The sequence below is a fragment of the Rhinopithecus roxellana genome, chromosome 14 (genome assembly GCF_007565055.1).
Source record: "Rhinopithecus roxellana isolate Shanxi Qingling chromosome 14, ASM756505v1, whole genome shotgun sequence".
Taxonomy (NCBI): Eukaryota; Metazoa; Chordata; class Mammalia; order Primates; family Cercopithecidae; genus Rhinopithecus; species Rhinopithecus roxellana.
This window is the reverse complement of record NC_044562.1, coordinates 26,585,700-26,595,565: the sequence shown is the minus strand read 5'-3', so window position 1 is coordinate 26,595,565 and position 9,866 is coordinate 26,585,700. Positions and strand designations below refer to the sequence as shown.

At 44.7% G+C, this 9,866-nt stretch overlaps 1 protein-coding gene across 2 annotated transcripts in view; it reads left to right on the top strand.

Moving 5' to 3' along the window:
- Nucleotides 1-4,310: 4,310 nt before the first annotated feature.
- Nucleotides 4,311-9,866, top strand: part of ACSL3 (acyl-CoA synthetase long chain family member 3) — an 80,914-nt gene continuing 75,358 nt past the window's right edge. The window contains exon 1 of one of the 2 annotated variants that reach the window (XM_010355436.2): nucleotides 4,311-4,635. The gene's annotated coding sequence lies outside the window, so the exon portion shown is untranslated. The remainder of the gene's footprint in view (nucleotides 4,636-9,866) is intronic. The other variant, XM_010355439.2, reaches the window with a different exon arrangement.

Here is a 9,866-nt window from a genome sequence, read left to right as displayed (position 1 = left end):
TAAATCAAAAGCTAGAAATGATTATGCCTAGTGAAGAAAGCATGTTCAAAAGCCCAGACAGCCTGAAAGCTAGGCTTCTTGTGCCAAGACGTTAGCCAAGGTGTGAATGCAAAGGAAAAGTTCTTGAGGAAAATTAAAAGTGCTACTCTAGTGAATGCTTAAGAAAGCTAAATACCCTTAGTGATGATATGGAGACACTTTTAGTGATCTGGATATAAGATCAAACCAGTCATACCATTCTCTTAAACCGAAGTTTATTCCAGAGCAAGGTGTAGCTCTCTTGGATTCTGTGAAGGCTGAGAGAGATGAAGAAGCTGCAGAAGAAAAGTTTGGTGCTAGCAGAGTTTGGTTCATGAGGTTTAAGAAAAGAAGTCATGTCTATAACCTAAAAGTGCAAGATGAAGCAGCAAGTGCTGATGCAGAAGTGGCAGCAAGTTTTCTGGAATATCCAGCTAGGATTGTTGATGAAGGTGGCTACGCTGAACAACGGATTTCCAAGGTAGACAAAGCAATCTTATATTGCAAGAAGATGCTATCTAAGACTTTCATAGGTAGAGAGGAGAAGTCAATGCATGGCTTCAAAGCTTTGAAGGACAGGCTGACTCTCTTGTTAGGGGCTATTGCAGCTGGTGATTTTAAGTTGAAGCCAATGCTTATTTACCATTCTGAAAATCCTAGGGCCCTTAAGAATTGTGCTAAACTTACTTTGCTTGTGCTTTATAAATGAAATAACAAAGCCTAGATGACAGCTCATCTGTGTTCGGCATAGTTTATCAAACAGTTTAAGCACATTTTTGGGAGTATTGTTCAGAAGATATGATTACTTTCAAAATATTGCTACTATTGACAATGCACCTGGTCACCCAGGAAGTCTGATGAAGCTGTACAAGGAGATTAATGTTGTTTTCATGCCTGCTAACACAACATTCATTCTGCAGCCCATGGATTAAGGACTAGTTTTGATTTTCAAGTCATTTAATAAATTTTATGGGGCTATGGCTGCCATAGTGATTCCTCTGATAGACCTGGGTAAATTTTTTTTTGAGACAGGGTCCCGCTCTGTCACCCAGGCTGGAGTGCAGTGGCGCGATCTCCGCTCACTGCAAGCTCCACCTCCCGGGTTCACACCATTCTCCTGCCTCAGCCTCCTGAATAGCTGGGACTACAGGTGCCCGCCACCACACCCGGCTAATTTTTTGTATTTTTAGTAGAGATGGGGTTTCACCGTGTTAGCCAGGATGGTCTCGATCTCCTGACCTCGTGATCCGCCCGCCTCAGCCTCCCAAAGTGCTGGGATACAGGTGTGAGCCACCACGCCCGGCAGACCTGAGTAAAGTAAATTGAAAACTTTCTGGAAAGGATTCACCATTCTAGATCCCACTAAGGACATTCACAATTCATGGGAGGAGGTCAAAATACTGACATAACAGGACTTTGGAAGAAGCTGATTCTAACTCTCATGGTTTACTTTGAGGGGTTTGAGACTTCAGCGGAGGAAATACCTGCAGATATGTTAGAAATAGCAAGAGAACTAGAATTAGAAGTGGAGACTGAAGATGTGTCTGAATTGCCATGTCTCATGATAAAACTTGAACGGATGAAGAGTTGCTTCGTATGGATAAACAAAGTGGTCTTTCAAGATATAATCTCCTCCTGTTGAAGATGCTGTGAACATTGTTAAAATGACAAGAAAGGATTTAGAATATTACATAAACTTAGTGGATAAAGCAGTGGCAAGGTTTGAGAGGATTTTTTTTTATTTTTTATTTTTTTGAGATGGAGTCTCGCTTTGTTGCCCAGGCTGGAGTGCAGTGGCGTGATCTCAGCTCACCACAACCTCCGCCTCCCCGGTTCAAGAGATTCTCCTGCCTCTACCTCCCGAGTAGCTGGGACTCGAGGTGTGCACCACCATGCCCAGCTAATTTTTGTAGTTTTAGTGGAGATGGGGTTTCACTATGTTGGCCAGGCTGGTCTCGAACTCCCGACCTCGTGATCAGCCCACCTTGGCTTCCCAAAGTGCTGGGATTACAGGCGTGAGCCACTGTGCTTGGCGATTTGAAAGAATTGACTCCAATTCTGAAAGAATTTTAACGTGAGTAAAATGCTATTAAGCAGCATTGCATGCTACAGAGAAATTGTGAAAGGAAGAGTCACCTATGATGCAAACTTCATTGTTATCTATTTTAAGGAATTGTTACAGCCATGCCCACCTTCAGCAACCATCACCCTGATCAGTTAGCAGCATCAACCCTGAGACGAGACCCTCCTCCAGCAAAAAAAGATTACAACTTGCTGAAGACTCAGATGATCGCTAGCATTTTTTTGCAATATTTTAAAATTAAGATATGTACATTGTTTTGTTAAATATAATGCTATTGCACGCTTTATAGTATGAACATAACTTTTTTTTTTTTTTTGAGATGGAGTTTCACTCTTGTTGTCCAGGCTGGAGTGCAATGGCATGATCTCGGCTCACTGAAACCTTCACCTCCTGGGTTCAAGCGATTCTCCTGTCTCAGCCTCCTGAGTAGTTGGGATTACAGGCGCATGCCACCACGCCTGGCTAATTTTTGTATTTTTAGTAGAGACAGGGTTTCACCATATTGATCAGGCTGGTCTCGAACTCCCGACCTCAGGTGATCCGCCTGCCTTGGCTTCCCAAAGTGTTGGGATTACAGGCGTGAGCCACCATGCCCGGCGAACATAACTTTTATATTTACTGGGAAACCAAACTATTCATGTGACTCACTTAATTTTGTTATTCCCTTTAAGTGTCAGTGGTCTGGAACCAAACCCACAATATCTCTGAAGTATCTCTATATATTTCTACTTAGCTTAAGCGTTAAACAGCAAACAAGATGAGAATTTAGAATTTTAATTCCCAGGACTATTTTCTTTTAAATATAAGTCCATATCCACAATATATATGTTCCATAATATAGACACAATGAAGAAAGATATTGTTGGAATTCTTCTAGTCTGTTTTAGGCTTATGGATAGCTAAAAAGGTTCAATATTAGTTTTCTTCTCTTGGAAGAAAACCAGTATTTTCTAGAGGATTTCGTGGTTCTGGAAGTACCAGTTCTAAAGCCTGCCTCTCTGCAGAGCTGCGAATGTCTTTTCAGTTAAGAAATTCTGCATTCTACTTATCTTCAGGATGTATTCTTTGATAAGCTTTCAACAGATTAATGAGCAACTGAACTGCCATATTTTGAAATGGGAGAACAGTTTGCCTGAGTCAGGTATCCATCCCTTTAGGTTCTCAGTTGGCCCTGGGCCCATGGTGAGTGAGCTCTCTGTTTGGTGCATCATCGCTCCACCTAGTTCAAGTTCTGGCGGCTTCCTGATTTTGAGATTCTCTTGGGAAATGAGCCCCTGCTTTAGCCTGAGGCTGGCTCGGGAAGGCAACCTTTCACCTACTTAAGGAAAAGTTCACAGGCAAACTAAACAATATGTCGGGTTAAAAAAAAAGAGACCAATCCTACTATTACTGGATTAATGAAAGTCTTCTCTCTCATAGTACATGCAGTTGTACTACATGTAATCATTTGTGTTTTGAGGTGTGTGTGCATGTGTGAGTGTGCGTGTGTTTTTTGTCTATGGGGAGGCAGTGTACCTGCACTGGATGCTTTCTTTTCCTTGTTTAGTGTCTAAAACGAGAAACAATGGCAAACTCCTTAAAATACAGAAAGACTGGATTCCTAAGAACGTTCAAAAACAATAATTTGGAGTAAACTTTATTTTTTGAAAAGAAATAGCAAATTTGCATGCTGAGTGAGTGCATTCAGGGGAAAACGGCTTATATGCAAGGTTAAGTGAGGCCAAAACAAATGATAATGGATAAGTTTTGAGTTTTTGAGGCTCTTCTTGCCCCAGGCAGTTCCAAAAGCCATTTTATTTGGCAGGATTTGACAGCAATTTGTGCAAGAACAGGATAACTAATCCAGTTAAAAACGAAAAAGAATATGCATAGTTTCATAATTTATATTGAAATTTATACAGTACAGCAGTAATTGTGCGTCTGTAATTTTTTTGTTTTTTTGGGGGGTGGGTGTTTTTTTCCTGGAGGGACGCAGTCCTGCAGACCCTACTGGGCTGGCCTCTCCTCCCACGTCCCTACCGCAGATCCCCGCTCCCCTCCCCCAGCCTCGGTTTGTCCTTCCCGGTCGACCCCGTTCCCGCCCCCGCCCCCGCCCCGCGCAGACTGCAGCCAGGTCCGGTCGGCGGCGGCTCCGCGGAATGACCTGTAGTAACCTCACCCCGCCCCGGGCCGCCAGCACCGCGCTCCCCGGCCCGAATTCGATAGGCCCAGCCCCGCACGCGCCACCGCCCGCGGGCCAATGGGCGGCAGCCTCTCTGCATATGCAACGAGTGCCGGCCGGGGGTGAGCGTCCCAGGCGGTTCCGCTCAACAGACGCTGCTCTGCCGGCGCCGGGCTGCGACACTGTCGTTGTCACTGCGGCCGGGGCCGGGACGAGGAGGCGACGGACGGGGTCGCAGACGTCTGTCCCCTCGCAGTGCGGCCCCGACGGCTGCGCCAGGGTCCCCGGGCGGCGGCGCGGGGCGTGAACGCTCTGGGGCTCAGCCAGGCCTGCGTGGGCCCGAGGCCGGAGGAACCCGGACTCCGGCGTCGCGGTGAGTGCGGCGCTGGTTGTGGGAGCGGCGGGAGCCGGTTGGCGGTGCGGCCTCCGCGTGCGGTTCGGCTGGGCCGGAGGGGCGCCCCAGCCTCGGGGCCCGGGACCCCGACGTCGGCGCCGCACCTGGCCGCTGGGTGTGCGCGCAGGCAGCCCGCTGCGCCGGGAGCAGTGGCGCGCAGGGTGGGAGGCGGCCCGCTGGGGTCCAGGAAGCGGCTGACGTGGGGCCTCGGCCCTGAGCCCACGCGAGCCAGGAGCTGCAGAGCGAACGGCGTGGGGCGGCGCTGACCAGGCAGGGAGGATGCACTGCGTGCCTCCCGGCGCTGTGGGGCGGGGTGGGGAGGCCAGTGCCTTGAATTAGGGGGGCTCTGCCGCGGCCCCAGCAGTGAGGTGTCCGTGGGAGGAGACTCAGCCCTGCGATTTCGGAAAACCCTTGCTTGGCAGGGCGGGAGGGGCTGTTGCTGCGTGGGGTGAGAAGAAATCGGGTGCGTGAGGTGGGTCGACCTTGATGATTGGTTCTGGACACTATCGTGGTGGTGGGACTGGGATTAAAACTGATGTTTGGGGTTGAGAGTTGCAGGTTTAGTTTTCCCCAAGTGCGTTTTAATCACACACTGGTGATAGGTTGTGTAACTCGGGGACTGCTTACTACCAGCAATCCTGCGGGGTAGGCGTTATCAGGCTCGTTTCACAGAGGAGGAGCCCGAGGCACAGGTTTTCAAATGGTTTGCCCAGGAAGTCTGATATTAGAAAGTGTGCTGTAAGCTGTTATGTAAAAGGCTCCTCGAAAATGAAAAGGCTGGAGGAATGTCTTTAAAATTATATGGAAGCTAGAAAGGCAATAGGCTTTGTGAACGAAATTATAGCTGAAAAGAATGACAGCCGACATTTATTGAGCTTTTATTACATGCTACGCACTGTTCGGAGAGCTTTATGTACAGTGTCTTTACACGGTTAACAGTCCTCTGGGGTGGGGGTTATTCCCATTTTACAGCGGGAGAAACTGCAGATTGGACGTATTAACTTGCCTCAGATCTCAGCTAGTAAGAAGCTGGGATTCAGACAGGCCTATGTAAATCTAGAGCTCTTAAATCTAACCACTACATTTTGCTGCCTCTCCTTGGTGGCTGGCTGAATAGTTTCCACAGTGGATTTTAGTCTGGGTGGCCAGGAGAGTTGTAGTTTGATGATACCTTCTTTCATGATCATCAATCTATTTTGTTTTTCCCCAAATTAGTTCTGAGAGTTGAGGGTGCTGCTGAGTTGCTCTTGAAAGTGTATTAGAAGAGTACTTATAGGGGAGAGGTGGTGTGACATGGGAATCTTTTGCACAGACTTTATTTTGTTTTCTGGCATTTTTCGGTGCAGTTCCTCACACTTGGGGATGAGTAAGCCTTCTCTTGTAATTCTCGCGTGCGTTTTCTCTCTAGACTTTTCCTGATTTCTCGTTTGTATAAAAAGTATTGGTTTTGTAGGATGACATTGGGTATAGGGGCAGAGTGGACCATTGGACCTAAGGGTCGAGGTGACAAGTCACGTCGTATCTTTGGATCTCAGTTACTGAATTTGTAAGGCTTTAGACTCAGTGACTTAAAACTTAAATATTCTGAGGGTCTAAAATGTTCTCCTTGAAGGAAGAAAGAAAGAATGGGAGACATGAAGGACGCACAACTTATGAGGGGAAAATCATCCTCTGTCTGGTTTGGGGTGAGGGTCAGATCTTAAAGCCTCAAGCTTTGTTTCATTTGCTTATTTGCTTCCCTGCTGGTTGGTTCCAGTTAAGTGACTGTTTCATTCCTCATTCGATTAATTGCCTCACCTAGAGCCATTTAATTTTTGTGATATGTCAGGCACGTTATTAGGTGCTGGGAAGACAGCAGTGACTAGAGGGAAAAATAGACGAGAAGCAAATGGTCATACAAAGGAATAAGTGATTGCAAGTTTGATAGGTACGATGAAGGAAAGGTATTGTGTGAATGAGGATTGTGAGCAAGATTGTGATGTAGATGGAAATCTAGTCTAGGGAGCTGTTTTTGAATTGATGTGGTGAGATTTTGCCAGAGGACAGTCTTGAAATCTGAGCCCGCAATTATGTACATAATGCAAGAGTTTGGGAAGTTGTGAGCAACAATAATTCTTTTCATTTCACAATGTCTTTCGTACTCTGAATGTCATCCCAGCTCATGTTGCAAGATACAAAAATGGAATAGGCAACTTTACAAGTTGTCATTCTGTCTGCCTTCAGGGTACTTAAAGCTTAAATAGTCCTCTAATACTTTCTACCACTCAAGATGAACTGTTAAGAGGGAGTAAGACTCTTTTATGTGAGATTTGGGCTTGAATATGGGATTTAGATTTTTTTAGGAAAGCTAGGCCAAGGATGATAGACTTTTAAATTAAGGAGCATCATAATTAATGAAGAGTATCCGTTGTAGCATACGCTTCACAGGGTCATTTAACTTAAAAGTCTTACCTCTTACGAGATCATTTTTTGATGGCTGGATTGGGAAATACAGATTGTTAAAAATACATAAATGCCTCAGTTGAACATGTATGAAGCCAATACAAATAATACATTGCAATATATTTACTTAAGAGCCATCTGCATGCAAAACACCGTCCTAGGGGTACCATGTGGAATAAATAAAACAGATGAACTTGCCAAAGTTCCTGCTTTCGAAGAGATTTCAGTTAATGAATACTAATACTAAATGTTTTTTTTTTTTAATTTTTCAAAGTACTAGCATATGTTGGCTCATTTGATCCTCTTAAGAGTCATATATGGTAAACAGAAATACTGAGAAAATGGAGATATAAAATTGTCAGGATATGGTGATAAATAGTAGATGGAGTGGAAGAAAGAGATGTTAAGTGATTACTAGGTTTCAGACCTGTGCAACTGAAGGGGTATGTGTGCTATTCACTGAGCTGGGGCTTACTGGTAGAGAACTGGGTTCTGGATATGGGAAGAGCGTGACTTTAGTTTTGAAAGTGTTCAGTTGGAGCTGCCTTTGAGGCCTTTATTGACGTACTGGTTTAGTGCTCAGAATTGGGGTGGCCATTTACTATTTTGAAGCCCTCCGTGTGGAGGCAAGAGCTCAAACCATGGGCATGGGTGAGATTGCCTATGGGGAGGCTATACAGAAGAGAAGGAGGCCTGGGATGGAGCTGGGCAGAGGAGGTTGCGCTTGCCAAGGAGACAAGAGTGGCCGGGAAGGTCAGAGGACAGCCAGAAACAGATGTCCCTGCAGGGTGATGAGTCAGTACTGTGGAATGCTCCTATGAGAGAAGAATTGAGAACCATCCATTGGATTTAGCAAGGTGAAGGTCATCTTTGAAAGAGATGCTGATCTGCAGGTAGGGGTGGAATGGGGAGCAGTGGGAGGTGAGGAAAACGGAGACAGTAAGTATAGGAAACTGTTTCCAATAGGTTTGATTTCAGCATGTTTGAATGCTGATGGGAAGGCTCTGTGGAGAGGGAGTGGTTGAATATAGGCTAGAAAAGGGTTTGTGCAGAATTCCTAAAAGGATGGGGCTGGGATGGAACCCAAAGCACAACTAAGGCCGTGTCTTCGCTGGGAGGAGGGACACCTCTCCCACAGTGGCAGAAAACAGGCCTGCAACTTACGGAGTCCTAAGCAAATGCCAAAAAATTGTCAAGAACTGTTAAATTTCTAAAAATTAGCCCAATTTTAGTTGACTCATGAGATAGTCTTTTAGAAAACTTTGCCACAAGAGCATTGTGTGATTGATTTAAAATGTGGCTCAGTCTTAATTTCATCCACCTCAATAGAGTATATATTTTCATCTGACTTTTGATCGTAATTTATTTATTTTCTGTAAAAGGAGACACTCTAAATGGTAAGTCCTGTGATGCCTTCCTTACATGTTTATTTTTGGTTTCATTAGAAAAAACCTTTCGGACTGTTTTTGTTTTCCTGACATCATAGGTGCCTTAATTCTTTTTGTTTAAAGTTTAGCTTCTGTTATTTTTGGAATATGTTTACTTACATATTTTTGATGTTTCCCATTTTGAAGGATAAAGAATTGGATGATTCGGTAGTTTCAATTGATCTGCTAATTTTTGTTTAGAATTGAAGATACTTAAATAACCAACTTTTTGGATAAGTCACCTCCAAATACAGGTTTCTGCTTGTTTGTGAAGGTATTTGTTATTAAGGATTCATTCATTCATGTATTTATTTAGTGTCTGTTTTGCAAGGTACTCGGAATTTGGAAATGATTGAGCGAGTTCCTTCTCTTAAGGAGCTCACAGTTCACCACAGAAAGGAGGTGTATGAACAAATTACAGCATGGTGCAACAGAAGAAGACATATGAGCAAATATATTACAGGATAGTATAATCAGTGCAGCAGTGGAAGCTGTTAGGAAATAGAGAAAAAGTGCAGAGCGGGCACAGAGTAGGGAAGGAAAAGGGGAAACTTCTCAGTGGAGATGATAGCTGAACTAGGTTTTCCAAGATGAACTGGAGTTTTGCCAGGTCAACAGGGAGCCAAGAAATAGAATGTTTTACCTTGATTTTGGATCCTCTGTGTGTGTGTGTATGTGTATGTACACAGATGTGTACGCATTGGAGATGTTAGAACACTACCAAAGAATATTGTTAGAAAAATTAAAAAATGCTTATCTTACTATCCTAACGTTGATTGCTCAAGCCATGAAAAGCTGCACATTTTCCACTGTCCTGTCATGGTCAACTTTTCTGTCCCCTATTTGATGCAGAAAGTAATTGAACTTAATTATATTATTTGGATACAAAGCCTAGTTTTTGTTTTTCTGAATGAACAGTCTTTGGAATAAGGATAATAGCTGACATCTTTATAGGATACCATGGCCAAATGCTGTTCTAATTTTTATCTCAGCCTTGCAAAATAGGTTCTTTTTTTTTTGAGACAGAGTCTCTCTCTGTCACCCAGGCTGGAGTGCAGTGGTGCTATCTCTGCTCACTGCAGGCTCCGCCTCCCAGGTTCACACCATTCTCCTGCCTCAGCCTCCCGAGTAGGTGGGACTACAGGCGCCCGCCACCACGCCCGGCTAATTTTTTGTATTTTTAGTAGAGACGGGAGTTTCACTGTGTTAGCCAGGATGGTCGCGATCTCCTGACCTCGTGATCCGCCTGCGTCAGCCTCTCAAAGTGCTGGGATTGGTTTTTGAGCCACCGCGCCCTCCGGAAAATAGGTTCTTTTTATCATTCTAATTTTTACGGATGAG